The 17521-nt window shown below is 40.4% G+C and overlaps 1 pseudogene; it reads left to right on the top strand.

The window, feature by feature from the left end:
• Positions 1 to 273: 273 nt before the first annotated feature.
• Positions 274 to 1026, top strand: LOC132214876 (mitochondrial fission 1 protein-like; annotated as a pseudogene).
• Positions 1027 to 17521: the final 16495 nt, after the last annotated feature.

Raw genomic sequence — 17521 nt, 5'->3', positions numbered from 1 at the left:
GAGAGAGAAACATCAATGTGAGAGAGAAACATCAGGTCAAACCTGCAACCCAGGTATGTGCCCTGACCAGGACCCAGCAACGTTCAATCAATGGAGCCACTCCAGCCAGGCTATTTGTCTTGTTAAAAATACCATTCTCAATGTTCTTTTATATCCAAAGAATAGCTTTCTGTATAAATAATTCCAAAAGCATGAGAACTAAAAACACTGTAACTTAGAAAATACACTAATATTTGAGAATCAACAGGTTTGGGTTCCTTGTGAGTTGCATTTTTTAAATAATACCTCTTCAGAGTTGGTGGCACAGTAACGTCTGAGGTGTGAGGATTACGGGGCCGGCAGCCATGGAGGCTGTGCTAAATGGGCTAGTGTCTGTGGACGACCTGCTGAAGTTTGAAAAGAAATTTCCGTCTGAGAAGGCAGCAGGCTTGGCGTCCAAGAGCACGCAGTTTGAGTATGCCTGGTGCTTGGTGCGAAGCAAGTACAACGATGACATCCGTAAAGGCATTGCACTGCTGGAGGAGCTAATGCTCAAAGGGAGCAAAGAGCAGCAGCGGGATTATGTCTTCTACCTGGCTGTGGGGAACTACCGGCTCAAGGAATATGAAAAGGCCCTAACGTATGTGTGAGGGCTGCTGCAGACAGAACCCCAGAGCAACCAGGCCAAAGAACTGGAACGGCTCATCGACAAGGCCATGAAGAAAGATGGACTGGTGGGAATGGCCATTGTTGGAGGCATGGCCCTGGGTGTGGCGGGACTGGCTGGACTCATCGGACTTGCTGTATCCAAGTCCAAATCCTGAATGAGACTGCACCTCTGCCTCTGCCCAGGGATACGTGGGAGCCCATGGAGAACACTCAGAGAGGGGCCATCCATTCTTGCTGCGTCCCTTTCTCCTGCACCCTGTCACTGTCCTCTGTGGCCTCAACTTCTCTCCCTGAGATCTGTCCTCTAGTCCCAGATTGTGTGCTTTAGGATGAGTGTAAATAAAATTGGGCTTTGACTTGCGAAAAAAACACCAATAATACCTCTTCAGTGGGTATCTCAAATTATTACACTTTTAATACCAAATGTTTTGTTTTTATAAAATACTGAAATTGGAAGTAACTTTTAAAAATAATTTTATTCTTAATGAAAGAAATGAATATAATAATTCTTAAGTAATTGTACCTATCTGTATCTAGTCTTTCTACAAATACAGATCATGTTTAAAAAATCAGGAAATATAGTATTTCAAATACCATATGATTTCACTCATTGGAATATAATGAACAAAATGAACCAACAAGCAAAATAGAGACAGACTCGCAGAGAGCAGGCTGACTGCTATCGAGGGGGGTGGTTGCGGGATTGGGTTGAACTGGTTGGAGGGTTTGAGCAAAAAAGAGAGAGAAAAACAACTCATGGACATGAACAGCAGTGTGGTGACTGTGGTGGAGGGGCAGGTAAGGTGGGTACAGGGAGATAAATGATGATGGAAGTAGACTTGACTTAGGATGATGAACACACACACACACACACAAAACATTCAAGGGAAAACTTAACTATTCAATTCTGCGTGCTTTTCTTATAGTCCTCATCAGAGCCAGAACCCATTAGTTAGAAAGCTACTTAACTTGACTGGGGTGGTGAACACACAATGTACAGATGATGTGTTATGGAATTGTGCACCTGAAACCTGTATAATTTTGTCAATCAGTGTCACCCCAATAAATTCTATAAAAAGGAAAAAAAGGAAGATTTCTTAATGGGTAAAAAGATAAGTCACAATATGAGGTATATTCACTCCTTTAGTTCACTTACTAGTTTAATTCACTCCTTTAGTTCAATTAAGATTCAACCTTAATGTAATAAGTGAAACTATTCTGAAAAGTGTATGCAACATTAGGAAAAATTAAAAAGCTAACTTTGTCCTGAGAAATAGCCTATTCACTCATGAAAAGATGACCAAGAAAAGAAAACAAAAATCATAATTGTACTTGTCAAACATCTTTACTTTTAAAGTATAAATGCAAAATATTCCAAGAGGTTATGCTTTAACCTCCAGGGAAAATAACATATTGAAAATCACACTGAAGCAGCAAAATTGTACTAAAAAGGCAGTTCCCCAAAATGAACTATTCCAAGTTTCAATATAAAAAGAAATTTTTTAGAATACCAAGATAAAAGTCAGTGCAATGTTCTTCATAAAAGTAATTCTTTCTCCTGTATATGAAAATATCATTTACCAGAATGAGAATCACTAGAAAAATACTCTCAAAAACTGTTGCTCCTTGGATAATACAAATAATAATGTTAGTTACCTGGGAGTTTTGTATTGACCCAGTGTATTGACCCAGTTTACATAAACATGTGTATGCCAAACACTGAGGGTTCTGAAATGATTATTGTGAGGATCTCAGCTTAAATTTGATGGAACTTAAAGCTTTTGAACTTATCTCAGGGAGTCAGGAGACTAAGCACCAGTAGGGCAGACCTGCCAGGAGTCTATTCACATCTGGATTGAATTACCTCTTGAAGAAAAATTCATCCTAAGGGAAGCCAGTAGGAAGCTTGAGCGTGCTCTGGACCAGTGCTCAGCATCAGGAGGCGGAGGAGGCCTTCTGAAGACAGCAGCGTCTGTCACTCTGCTCAGCTGGCCTGCCTGGACTTTGCCGGAGGCTGTGGGGTGAGAGACAGAGAGGCCTGGCTCAGCTCAGCACTCCTGCTGGCAGCTGTGACATCCGCTGGCAACACAAGAGCTTGCCGGCACTGGCAGCACTGGCCTGGCTGGGTGGGAGTGAGCACATCTGGGCTGGCAGCCGCAGCACAGCAAGGAGGAACCTGGGCAGGCCAGGTCAGGCCAGCTGTGGAGTAGCAGCACTGTCGACAGCCAGCGCCTTCACAAGGCGTGGCTGACCCAGGGTCATAACGTCAGGGGGAACCAGACCAGAGCAGGGATGTTACAGGAAAAGGTGGCTATAACATAGCAGCTAAATGTGTTATGTGTATGGGACATAACCGGTCCTGCAAAATCCTTGGTATAACTAGAGGACTTTTTTTTTTTTTAAATCCTTGACCAGAATTCAATCCGGGACCCTTCAGTCCGTAGGCTGATGCTCTATTCACTGAGCCAAACTGGCTAGGGTTAACTAGAGGACTTTGAAAGGGCCTGGAGGGTTTGAGCAAAAAAATATATATATATATATAATGATGTATCTTTTCAGCCATTAAGTAAAACCCAAACAGTGAGTGGTGTGGAGGAGACTGGGAGATGCAGCACAGGCTGTGGAAACAGACTGTGTGGGTTTAAGTCCTGCCTCCACTGCTTGTCCGCTGTGCCGGCAACTTAATTTCTCAGTTTCCTCATTACCAGTATTTACCTCATCTGGCTCTTATTAGGAGCATGAAAGACACTTTTCTTTCTGCACAGGAAACTGTTTCACAATTTTGCTTCATTAGGACTGTACTTATGTTGCCAACTGTGCTAGTGATTCAGAATATGAAAATTTCATCATCAATATCCCTTCATAAGCACACATTTTTTTTTTTCCATAAGCTATTTTACTTCCATTTCCTTTCATCGGGGCATTGCAAAGACTCTGACTGTAGCCTAGATCTAAAATACAGTGGGGCCTTGACTTACGAGTGTCCCGACTAACGAGCTTTTCCAAGATGCCAGCCGTCTCTCGGCCGATTTTTTGCTTTGAGCGGACAGAGTAATTTGAGTTAACGAGCTCCTTACCGAGCTCCATCCCGGACGAATTAAACTCGTAAGTCAAGGCCCCACCGTAGAGGCTTTGTTTCCAGTGGGTCCTTTTACTCCGTCTCTTCGTTAACATGTCTGGAGTCAACTTGCTTTTCATTAAGTATTTCGGTAAGGATAAAAAATTATCTAAATGTATACTTCTGCCTATACACACATCTGGATTCATGCCACAGCCCTGTCTATCTCCCTGTGCACACTGGACCCTGCATCCCCCCTGGAAGCAGAGCTCACCTGGGCTAGCAGAGGTCCTTCCTGGGCAATACAATGGTGATACTCCCCAAACCTTACATTCCTTCCCATTTTCTAATAAATGTCAAACTTGGTATTTGGTAACAATGTCCTAAGATTAAATAAGAACTACTTCCTGGGATTTCCCCTCTGTTTTGTTCCTTTTCAAGAACACTTTTCTTCAGCCTAATAAAATCACTTAGCATTCCTAGTACTCACCACATGTTCTTCTATTTCTGTGCCTCTCTTCATGCCATTTTCATGGCCCTGGAATTCCCTGCTTTTCCATGTTTACTTATACTTCTGACTTACTGGTTCTTCACTCCTCAATTCAAAGTCCACCTGTTCCATGAGGCCTTCATGGTTCTCTCTCCCCCAGCTGGAAACCATCTTTTTCTCTGAACTGCCAGCATTGGCCTTGTTCCTGCTTCTACCCAAGCCTTCTGACTTGCACTACTGTTTTTATTCGCATGGCTTACCATCTTTGGCAGATTAGGAGCGACATGAGAACAAGATCCACATTTAAATCATCCTTGTGTTCCCTGCAACACTGAGCACTGAGCCTGGCACTTACAAGATGTGCTAGATTATCTGGAGTCAATTTGGGATCGCTCCCACCCCTTCTCTCTCATGGTCGCCATTGCAGGAGAAGCTGAGAACTACATTTCCCAGAATCCTGTTGCAGCTAGAGGCATCACAAGTTTTAGAATAGAAGGGAATCATTATTTTCTGGAGGCAGTGGCAGGCAGGTGAGGGAGCAGCTGTGGGGTTCCAAGCAGCTTCCAGGCAAGCTCCCTGAAAATCATCCGCAGTAGTTCTGCAGCCTGAGGGGTCACAGGGAACCTCGCAGAGGTACTTGATACTAAGGAGTATCTTGCACAAGCTCTTGAGAATCTTTTGGTGCTACAGGCTGATTGTTGCGGGCAGCCTCCCTGGCCTTGTATAGGGAAGCTGGCAGCTTTCCCTATACTTCCCACCATTTTGCAAGCCTCTGATTCCTGGCATTAATACTGGAAATATATTAAGTGGTGTCTGTTTTCATGCCCAAACCCTGACTGACTGGTTCAAGAAATATTTGCAAAATGAAAGAAAAACAGTTCTATTATGTGGAGAGCGACTACAGCGTTTTGGACAGGTTCAAGCCTCGGACTAATGAGAGGGCAAAGCCACGTGCAAGTCCCAGCTTGGAGGGCAAAGCCCTCCCAGCACAATTATAGCCAAAGGCTGTAGTTGTAAGCTTGACCTTATGGTCCGAACCTGTGGTCCCAGGAGGCTAAGTGATATAGGCTGTGGGAGGTACAGCAAGTGCTGCCAAAACAAATCTTGATAAAGTTCAGGTGCATGTAACTGTGTAACTTTGAAACCCGTGAGAACATTATGAACATCTTGACCAGGCCCTTACTTGGCCTTGTGGAAACTGGCTATAAAATAAAGACTGGGCTTGCAGGCTGTGGCACTGTCTCTTCAGAGAGCAGCGTCCCACCTAGCCCCAGCTTTATTCTCTTATCTGTCTTCTTTAATCCTTCACTGCCCACCCCTCAGGTTCACCCCTGGCCATACTGAGCACGGCACACTATTACATTGAGAAATCAGTAGATATTCCACTTATATTTATTGTTCAAAGGGGGAAAAGTAACATCTATTGTGAGTTGATTATGTGGCAGGCAGTTTCCAGTGCATTATTTACCACCTGAGCGATCATTATTATTGTCATCATTTTCTGCATGAGGACATGGCAATAGGAGAGGCAAACAGATACTCTGATTCACAAGCAGAGCTTTTTTCACTCTACAGTGTTGCTTTGGAGTATGTCAGCGTGGTGAATGTCTTTCTGAATAATCACAAACAATTTCAAGAACCATTTGAACACCAACATCAGTCAAAGTTTTGCAGGGTAGTTTTTCCTTTCCAGAGCAACAAATCTGAAGTTTTCTCTCAATTACTCTACTGAATGGGCTACCTATAACTAATGGATTTGATTAAAATATCTGAATCAATTTTTCTTCAATTATTTCGATAGGCTGCTAAGAATGAGCATTTTTCATGGTGTGAAATGACAAAGTAATAAAGAATTTAAAAAAATCTGAAACGAGGTAATGTGGGCTTATATATCTAAAAAGAAAAAAGAAGGAATTCGTATAATAAAAGACCAAGCAATATACTTTATGAGTTATGATTTAATTACCCATCAATATCTGTTGAGATCTTTTTGGAGCTTATCCAATAACTACTTCATGACCTTATGGAAGTGCTGAAAACTTTGATCTTAAGGTACATCCACTTGAAATGTTTTTCAAAGATTTATTGTTCATTGCAAATTATACAGAATATTTTAGAGACTGAAATTATGTGTGCTTATAAGCATTATAGTCATACCATAAACATATTTCTATGTTCTACAATAAAATGGACTGATGTGTTTGGTTTAAAACATGAAGATACAATTATAAAAATTATGGTGGTAGAAAAATATGTAATAACACAATGAATTTGAGAAATATTCAAAAAGAGAATGTTTAGAAGCTAATATTTAACATTTTGTTACAAAATTGGCAATCTCACAGGGATTGTTTCGTGGCCTTGGTTATTTATTCTCTGTACTACTCTTGGATAAGTAAGGGCACTTCTTGAAATAATAAAAAGAAGTTGGTTTTATTTCAAATGACAGAGTTCTTATATTTGCAAATAAGAAATTATGGCTCAGGTTGGATATGTTATTTTTTTAACTCCTGATTCTGTCCAAATTGGATGTTTGCTGAGACACAAAAATGTCAATTTAAACATCCCCAGAAATGACAGATTGTCATTTACAAGTACATGTTTATTTTTACTATGATGGCTCCAAATCTATTTTGTATGTCCATTTACTTCAATTTTTTAAAAGATGATGTAACTTGATAGTAAATTTTAGGTGCATAACATATTTTCACATTTAAAAATAATATGTTGATTAAAATAAATTACCAGCAAAACATATAACAATTCAGAGTTAAAATCAAAAAGCAAGCTGATCATCTCCACTATCAGATTCTTCTTAAAGAATAATGACACTTATAAAATAAAGAGAACATCAGTTATACCTGCTTATACTAAAGTAAAATAAGTTCAAGAAATGCTTTAATTATAATAGTCAGTTAACTCAACATTAATGTGGGCAAGAGTTTGGTGTGGCATCCACCTTGAAGTCCTTGTAAATTTTGTCACCATGGACTGAATCACAACTGATTGATTGGTTTATCTACATATGTAATTCAGATTGTTCTGAATATAGCTGGCTTCCCTAAAAGACCCAAGATAACTTACTAAATAAGGATATCACATTTCGGTTTATAGATGAGGCAAAGAGCATTATTTGTTTAGGAAGGGGAATCTTATCACTTGTGGGGGAGAAAAAGATCAAATAGAAAATAAAACTGCTAATAAAGAAAAAAAGTCACTTATACTCATGAAAAAGGAGCCTGAGAAAACAGGCTAGAAACATGGTAGACCACTGTAAAAGAAGGAGAATGCTGGAATATTTGATTTTTCCTTTTCTGGTTATAAGGTTATAACTTAGTCTGTTTATACCAAAAAACCACTCTTACAGCCCTAGCCGATTTGGCGCAGTGGATAGATCGTCAGACTGTGGACTGAAGGGTCCCAGGTTGGATTCCAGCCAGTGGCACATGCCTGGGTTGTGGGCTCGATCCCCAGTAGGGGGTGTGCAGGAGGCAGCCATCAATGATTTTCTCTCATCGTTGATGTTTCTATCTCTCTATCCTTCTCCCTTCCTCTCTGAAATCAATAAAAAAATATATATATATTTTTAAAAGACCATTCTTACAAAAGCACAAACTTTGCCATATATTTTATGTGAGGCATAGTCAGATCTTGCTCATCTTTGTGTTTGTTTGTTTGTTTGTTTGTTTGTTTGTTTTTACAAGAACAGCAATGAAAGCAATTGTAGATGAGCAAAAGGAGAAATAAAAAACATCCACGATCCCACTTTTAGCCCAACATCTTCAATTTGGTGCACCCACTTACAATGCCTATTCTTTTCTTTACCTTTTCCTCAAAGTCTTTTAACTTCAAGATGCAGATATAAATATTCATTGTACAGGAACATGAGCGTGTCAACATAACTTTTTGTAAAAATTTTCCTTCCACTTAATGATTATACAAAGGCCACAGAATATCAACAGAGATAGGTATTTGGCGGAGACAACATGTGCTGTTGTGTTTTTATTTGACACAAAAAATTAACCAATTTATAGCCATCCTCAAAATTTTAACAGCTAAAGTAGATTTTATTATTTTTTTCAATTTGCATATTTTTACTAATGGCAAAATGGTTGGGTTATATTCCCAAATTTTCTCATGCATACTTTTCCTAATGTAGATCTCATCTACATTGAAAAGCAGTTTTTATTCTATGAGTATGTCAAACCTCTATGTAGTGTGCTAAAGTACAAAACAAAGCAAAACAATACCAATGTTCCAAGTGTGAGATAAAGTCTGAGGTTAGCAGTTTTGGATGGCTGGGCAAGCCCCAAAGCTTGATTTCTGTGCATGTAAGCCTTTTTGGTGTGGGCCTGTACCACTATTCATATTTTCTTAAGCTACTGCTCTAATTAGTTTGTTAGCTCCCCCTTCTCATAAACGTTGGATGCAGTAGGTTGGGAAGGAGTCACTGAGGGCCAACATTAGATGCAGCGATGGAGCAAAACAAGGCTCCTTGGGGATTATTATAATTAGATAAAGAAAAAGAAAAGTTGGGGAGGGGGGTCACTCATTCAAATTGCTAAGGTAATCACATTTTAACATCAACATGCTCGTCAATCAGTCTATGTAGAGTCTATACCTTTGCTTAAAATAATGATGAATTCTAGAAACAGAAGTTGCTTTTAACAGAGTTCTCGACTAAACTAATCTATGCCCGATGAGTAAATATTTAAAGGATTATCAGTATGTGAGATGAATGTTTCAAAGCTTCACTCTGCTTGGTTACATGGGTGCTCTGTGATCTCACCTCAACCGTTTCCTCAAAATGGCCTTTCTTCCCTGTGCCCCCATGCACAGCATGTTTCTCTTTCCTTCCCCCTTTTCCCTTTGACTATCATACCAAGTCTCCTTTTCACTCCTGAACTGGGATTTCTCCCCACTTCTTCATCAGTCACTTTTCTGCCAATTCCCAACTATATGACTTCTCACCAGCCCACTCCACTGAGGAACAAGCACTGTTCAAAGCCACAGACAATTTCTCAGAGTTAAACTCAGTGGACTTTTACTCCCGAGTCTCATGATTTGGATTTCCTGCTGTCACCGACATTTTGTTTCTGGATTTTTCTTGACATTCTCTTCCCTTGTTGTCAGGAGTTAGAAGTTGGTGGCCTATTCAGTGCTTAATTAAGCCCAAATACTTGTGTGTGTGTGTGTGTGTGTGTGTGTGTGTGTGTGTGTGTGTGTGTTTTCCAGCATGGGGATGGTGAGGCTAGGGGGTAGTCAATTTGCACAGTCCTTACCTACTCCTTCACACATCACTGCTGACCACAGAGAAGTGCACATTTATACCTGTGGCACCACACTGTTGTAATGTCCCACTGATTTCTTCTCCAATTTCCACTCCTTTTCCCAAATATAATTTGCTAGCCTTCTAGCTCTTTTCATATCTGCATATTTATCATCAACATTATCATTCACTTTAATAATGTCAAGTGTTCTATGTAACGGTCCTAACATGGACATTTTCTGCCTTAACATTGCTGCTGAAATCCAATTGTGGATTTCCAACTGATGCCTAGATATTTCCATTCAGACGTTCCACCATCATTCTCAAACTCGACACGTTTAAAAGCAAGTTTATGTTCATGCACAACAGACTATTTTTTCTTTCTAACTTCCATATTTTTGTTAGAGGCATGATTATTCTTACAATTGTTCAAATTGAGACTTTGAACTTCTTTTGAATCCTCTTTGCTTACCCAGTCAGACCTCATTAGATACTAAATTTGATGAGTAAGGAAGCAAAGGGTTAAAGTAATAGTCCGAGGCCATCTAGCTGGTGACTAACCATGTTCTTGCATAAAAATGTAAGTTTCTTGATGGTCAAATTTAGTATTCTTTTCATCAAAATTGGACTCCCTTCACATTAAGAAAATCTATTACATTTATGCACAGATTTCTAACCCAAGAAAATTTAGTAAGCGATATTTTCCTGAATATAAACATAAATTTAGCATGCTGAAAGTTAATTCCACTAACAAAAATAAATGAGAATAAAGCTAAAAAGCTTTATCTTCACTATCAGATTTACAAAGGAAAGATAGATTTCATTTTAAAAATTCATTCTGAAACTGATTTGTGTCTGAAGAAACTCTGTTAGTGTGACAATGAGGATAATGATTGCAACTAACATTTCTTTTTTTAAATATAGCTTTTTATTTCAGTGAGGAAGGGAGAGAGAGAGAAACATCAATGATGATAGAGAATCATTAATTGGCTGCCTCCTGCACAGCCCACACTGGGGATCAAGCTCACAACCTGGGCATGTGTCCTGACCAGGAATCGAATTGTGACCTCCTGGTTCATAGGTCGACCTTCAACCACTGAGCCGTGCTGACTGGGCAGCAGCTAACATTTCTTGACGATGGATGTCACTTAATCTTCACAACAACCTCAGGAGTTATGTACATACTATTATTATCTCTGTTTTATTGACAGGGAAATGGATGCTTGTGGACATTAAGTATCCTGTACAAGTCACATAATTAAAATGACTGGAGTTAGAGTTATAACCCAGGTCACTTGGGCAGATTCCAAATTCTGTGTTCTCAAATGAATATATGCCTGGGACAAATTGATTCCACATAATTCTGGCTCTCTCAGAAATTCTGTTTTGTTTTGTTTTTTAATTTATTTATTTTTAAATATATGTATATTTAATTTATTTCAGAAAGGAAGAGAGAGGAAGAGATAGAAACGCCAATGATGACAGAGAATCATTGATCAGCTGCCTCCTGCACGCCCCCCACGGGGGACCGAGCCCACAACCCAGGCATGTGCCCCTAACTGGAATGGAACCGAGGGCCTTTCAGTCCACAGGCTGTCGCTCTGTCTGCTGAGACAAACCAGCTAGGGCCAGAAATTCTGTTTTGCAGCATTGTTAATTTTTTTAAAAAGCCAGAACATCTTTCAGTAGACTGCATTCCTAAATGACAATCTAATGTTCGCCAGGAATTGGGAGAAACAGGGAAGAATTGGCACCTCTCCTGGGCATTCTGCAAGATACAGGAAAGAGCAGACCCCTCGAAGGCAAACTGCTGTTTGCCCAAGGAGATGTTGAGATGTCTTGTTATTCCCAATAGAGAGACCACTTCCCTAGTGTGAATATTAATTCAGGAAATATGTTCATAAAGGGGTCATACCTGTGAGGAAGGCATCTGTGGACACTCTTGCTGCTCTTTTCTCTCTAGTATTTTCTATACTCAGTTCATACCCACCTGTCAGCTCAGGTGACTCCTTGTTCTCGTGTAGTGGTGCCAGCTGTCAGGTTTGGCAGCATTTTTCTTCTCATTTCTTTCTCATTTTCAGCAGCTCATCTGGATTTTTCCCTATGGGTTCCTGTCCCTATTTTACAACCACTAACCTATTGATAAAGAGACTCTGCCTAAAGCACTTCTTGTCTCCCAGTCCATTAAAGTATTACAGGATCTGGAATTCTCCCAAACTCTATAAATTACCATTATAGTCTATGTGCTTAAAGCAGACTGTGAAAGTCAGCACAGTACAGAGAATGATGGGCTAAAGTTACAAATGTTCACACTTGGGTTCTATTCCATCTGTAAGTCACTTATCCACTCTGGGCCTCTGTTTCCACATTTATTTTATTTTTATTTTTTTGAAAGAGTTGACTAGATCTCTACATTGCTCCCATCTGAAGAAATTTCTAATCCTATTTACAGTAATAATTAATAATAATAATAATAATAATAATAATAATACCTAACAGACATTGAGCATTTAACCTTTCCAAACACTATGTAAGTGCATTATTTTCATTATCTAACCTTCACAAGAACCTTATGTGACATGTTTCAGTATTGCTGTGGATTCAGCTTGTTGTCCTGAGCAGGATGCAAGGGTGGTTTCTTTCCCGGGTCCTTGTCCAGATGGATTCGAAGAATGAGGCCACAGACAAAGGTGGTAGATGAAAAGGGCAGAAATTTATTGGAAGCAAATACAGGCGCCCACATATGGAAGGGACTCCAAGGGGGTAACCCACTGGGCCCCTTTTTCTAAGCTTTATAAATGCTCTAGTTCTTTGTTTCTTCATGCTCCCTTATGATTGGTCACTCTTTTTGCAGAATATCAGTTTCAAAGCCCAAACCCCACGTGGTACCCCTCTTTTCCTCTCTCCCTTATCTTGTAACATTTCTCTATCTCCTGTGAAAATCTGTTCTCCTTTTTCTACCATTTGTCGGCATTTCTCTGTGCTATATGAAAGTTTGTTTCCTTTTTCTTTATACCCTGTCGCTTTTCCCTATCTTCTGTGAGTGGATAGCTTCCTCCCCTTATCCTGTGGCACTTTTCCCCCCCCCCTGTGAATGTATGCCTTCTAAAGGCTCCAAGCCCTCACCTATACATTCCTCCCCCATGGGCCCTCTTTATTCCTAAAACTCCTAAACCTGCCTATTTTACCCCTAAAACTCCTTTCACTATTATGTACTTTTACATTCAGAAAAAAAAAGAGGCCTGAAAGGATTAAATAACTTACCTAATGGCACTTACTAGTAAGTGGTTTCCATTGATATTGAGGCTACTTACAAATATTCCAGTTTATGTTCCTTCCAGGCACTGGTCAGACTTGATTTCCCATGAGGAGTCAGTGTGAAATTTGCCTCAGTGCTTTTTCCGCCTGTCATCAATGTTTCAGATATTGATGTCAGCTCCGTCAACTTGGGTTCTGGAGTCAGGACAATAGAGAACAGGGAACCCAGCCAATCCACAGTGAGCATAGAGCATGAGTGAAAAATAAATCTTTATCTTGGGATTGTTTATCACTGCAGTCAAACCTGGCCCATCCTGACTGATACAGTGCTGAAAGCATGACTTTTGACATTAGTTTCACTGATTCTAAAACTCACAAGCTTGACCACTGTTATGGGCTGAACTATTTCCTCCCAAATTCATATGTTGAAGCCCTAACCTCTCAATATGTGACCATATCTGGAAATAGGGCTTTTAAAGTGATGATTGAGTTAAGGTGGGTCCTAATCCAATCTGACTGGTGTCCTCACAAGAAGAGGAAATTTGGACATGCAAAGAGACACCATGGGGAAATCCACGTGAGGACACAGTGAGAAACCAAGGAGAGAGGGGGCCTCAGGAGAACCAAGCCTACCAACACTTTGATCTTGGACTTGACCCTGCAGAACTGTGAGAAAATAGATTTATGTTATTCAAGCCACCCAGCCCATGGTATTTTGTTATGGTGGCCCTAGCAAGCTAATACAATCACTGTGTTCCGTTTTCTCCTAGAAAGATAGTGCTTGTAATTGCTGAGTCATTGAGACCCTAAGCCGTGACATGTCGTAACTACATATTTCAAATTTAATTCACACTACAATCTATAGATTTTTCTGTATAGTATGCTGTAAAATAAAAAGCGTTTCACCTAGGAGCTATACAAAGCACTGCTAATGTTATCTGGTGTTAGAAATCATTACCAAGTCTACATATGAGTCCTGAAATCTAAAAATGTATTTTTGCTCATGTCAGAGGTAACTCTTTGGACACCGCACACTGCTGAAAGTCTAGCAAATGCAATTAGCACCCATATAAAGTAAAATTCATTAAGTAATAAATGACTCTTTTACAGTTACAATTACCATAGCTCTGAATATCTTAATTCCCTGCTGCTATCTTTCTATATATATGTTCCTTAAGATAAAATAACACTTTTAAAACAATCTATATTTTCACATAAATAATAATTAAAGAAAATTAAAAGTGATGTAATAGTTTTAACATTTAAATGTATAATAATTCTCCAGACTTTCAAACCCTTACATGATTAGAACTAGACCTTCTCTAGATTCTACCCTCTGGAAGGCATTACTTTTTGTCCATAAGGAGTGCTTTGAGCATAATCTGATATGTGGTAGGCAATCCAGCGGTTCTCAACCTGTGGGTCGCGACCCTTTTGGGCGGTCGAACAACCCTTTCACAGGGGTCGCCTAAATACATCCTGCATATCAGATATTTATATTACGATTCATAATAGTAGCAAAATTACAGTTATGAAGTAGCAACAAAAATAATTTTATGGTTGGGGGTCACCACAACATGAGGAACTGTATTAAAGGGTCGCAGCATTAGGAAGGTTGAGAACCACTGAATTAGACAGACATGAGCAGAGCAAGGACAATGGGCCAGGTATAAGATCACCACGGCAGAACATCCTGGACACCCAACAATGGGAAAAACTGGTAGAACAAGTATTGGAGATAAGCACTGTTCATGAGGACCTCACCCCTAAGGCACCCTTTCCTCCCCTAGATCTTCTCTGGTCATGCAGGTCAGATCCTCCCCTGACCTTTTTCTCCTGACATGTAGCTAGTCATGTGGTGGACCTCCACCAGTAGAGAAGAACAAGGGGGCTGGAGAAAAGCCCCATCTAACTTCCATTCAAGGACAGAAGATGACGGGACAAGCCCTGATAGGTCAGCTCAAAGAGGAAACAGTTAACCTCCCCTTCGATGGGAGGGGTTAAAGGAGCCCTAGCCCAAACCCCTGAGGCAGCTCTTTGAGCTGCTTGCTAAAAATTTTGCTTTTTTAAAAAATATATATATTGCCGAACTGGTTTGGCTCAGTGGATAGAGCGTCAGCCTGCGGACTCAAGGGTCCCAGGTTCGATTCCGGTCAAGGGCATGTACCTTGGTTGCGGGCACATCCCCAGTGGGGGGCGTGCAGGAGGCAGCTAATCGATGTTTCTCTCTCATTGATGTTTCTAACTCTCTATCCCTCTCCCTTCTTCTCTGTAAAAAATCAATAAAATATATTTAACTCTCTCTCTCTCTCTCTCTCTCTCTCTCTCTATATATATATATATATATATATATATATATATATATATATATACATATAGATATTTTTGTTGATTTCAAAGAGGAAGGGAGAGGGAGAAAGAGATAGAAACATCAGTAATGAGAGAGACTGATCGATCGGCTGCCTCCTGCATGCCCCCATTGGAGATCGAGCCCTCAATCCAGGCACGTGCCCTGACGGGAATCAAACCATGACCTCCTGGTTCATAGGTCGATGCTGAACCACTAAGAACGCAGGCCGGGCTAAAAATTTCTTTTGGAGTATACTTTTACGTGGGTGTTCTGATGATTTTTTTTTCTTTTAATCTTTGTTGCTGAAAGTATAGGTCCTCCTTTTCCTCCCATTAACCTCTTCCAGCCCCCGCCCTCCTCCCACCTTGAGTATGCTTTTTCTTCGCTTGCTTAATAAGTCTTCTCTAACAAGTTTGAGTCTTGGCTCTGAATTCTTTCGCCACCCTCTAGTTTTGCCGTTTACAGATGGGCACTACCAGAAATGTAAATGAAAACAACCACTTTAAGATGGCCCCTATGAGCTTGCTCCCAGCTTCAGTTATTATGTTAGAGTATTTGGCAGAAAGGATTTTGCAGGTGTAATTGAGGCTAGGAACTGCTATGGGTTGAATTCTCTCCCTTAAAAACGATGTTGCAATCCTAATCCCCAGTACCTGTGACCTTATTTGGAAATAGGCTCTTTGAAAATGATCAAATTAAGATGTCATCTGGGTGGGACCTAATCCAATATGACTTGTGTCCTTATTAAAAGGGGGAAGTTTGGACAGAAACAGAGAACCCTTCTACAAGCCGAAGCTTGTCTGAGGCTACCACGGCCTCCCTCACAGACTCTGAAGGATTCAACCCTGCCAATACTTTGGTTTTGGACTTCTAGCTTTCAGAACTGTGAGATAACTTTTCTGCCGTGTAAACCACCAATTTATGCCATTTTGCTAGCAAATTAATGTACTGCTTGGTTGACTTTAAATTGAACAAAGAAAGAGTATTAGGGTGGGCATAATAACCAATAATGGGGAAAAAAATAACAACACACCCTAGCTGGTTTGCCTCAGTGAATAGCATCAGCCTGAGGACTGAAGGGCCCCAGGTTCGATTCATGTGAAGGGCACATGCCCGGGTTGCAGGCTGGATCCCCAGTAGGGGGCATGTAGGAAGCAGCTAATCAATGAGTCTCTCTCATCATTGATGTTTCTCTCTCTCTCCCTCTCCCTTCCTCTCTGAAATCAATAAAAAGATACCTTTTAAGAAAGAAATGATTGCCCTAACCAGTTTGGCTCAGTGAATGGAGCGTCAGCCTGCGGACTGAAAGGTCCCAGGTTCGATTCCAGTCAAGGGCATGTACCTTGGTTGCAGGCACATCCCCAGTAGGAGGTGTGCAAGAGGCAGCTGATCAATGTTTCTCTCTCATCGATGTTTCTAACTCTCTATCCCTCTCCCTTCCTCTCTGTAAAAAAAAAAAAAATCAATAAAATATATTTTTTAAAAAGAAACGATTGAATAGGAGAAGCAAGCAGGCGAATCATAATGAGGCGTGCGCTGCTGATATGCACTGTACATTCCACAGCATTGCCTTCTTATTTTACTGCTTTTAGTGGTTTAATTTTTTAAGATGCAAAGAGGTTGGGTCTGTTTAAATGACTGTGCTGCCCCTTATCACATCAGAGACCTACTGACAATGAAGGCCACGCCTGCCTCTCCCATCGGCCTGTCTGGCTGGCAGGGAAGGAAAGAACTTACTTGCTGGTGAAGGAAGAAACTGGGTGGGATGACAGTGGAATCCCAGTGAAAAACAAGCTGGTCCAAGGTGTCCTGCAGGCTGTCAAATACAATTTAATCAGAGTGTCATTTGGGGGGGTTCAAATTATTTTAACTATTGAAATGCACACTTTTTATTATGCAAATTAAAAAATTTTAAACCTGAAAAAAAACTTAGAGGAATATAAACTGATTTTTTTTTAAATAAGATAATCTCTTAAGAATAAGACTTCTTAAAATCAAAGTTAGGAAGTATTATATCTAAATTATTCTCTCTCCTCAGATGTTCCAGTCTATTATTGCGACTAAATAAGCCTATCAGCATGTGGGAAAACTTCCAGCAAAACTTTATCATAGTTTGTTCACAAACAGGGCTAATTTGCACCTCAATTGCTATGTGAACTTGTGATTGCCACACTCCAGGAATGATATAAAGGAGACAGGCAAGTCAGAGAAGGGCCAATAAAATAATAAATCAGGTTGAAGGACTCATCCAAGGGCATAGTCTGGTAGCTTTGGAGCTATTCATGAGTGTCATGCCCTGGCCAGTCCCCAGCCTCTGCTGTTTTTCTGCACAGCCCCTGTCCTAGGACCAGCCCTGAGGGTCAGCAGGTGGGAACCTGCACCCCTACAGCTGGTTTAACTCCTTACCTGATTTTTCTCCATCCAGGCTCTAGGGCAGAATGTGCTTAG

Source organism: Myotis daubentonii, chromosome 1 (genome assembly GCF_963259705.1).
Source record: "Myotis daubentonii chromosome 1, mMyoDau2.1, whole genome shotgun sequence".
NCBI classification, from domain to species: domain Eukaryota; kingdom Metazoa; phylum Chordata; class Mammalia; order Chiroptera; family Vespertilionidae; genus Myotis; species Myotis daubentonii.
The sequence above is the reverse complement of the archived record's forward strand: the minus strand, read 5'-3'. Positions and strand labels throughout refer to the sequence as shown.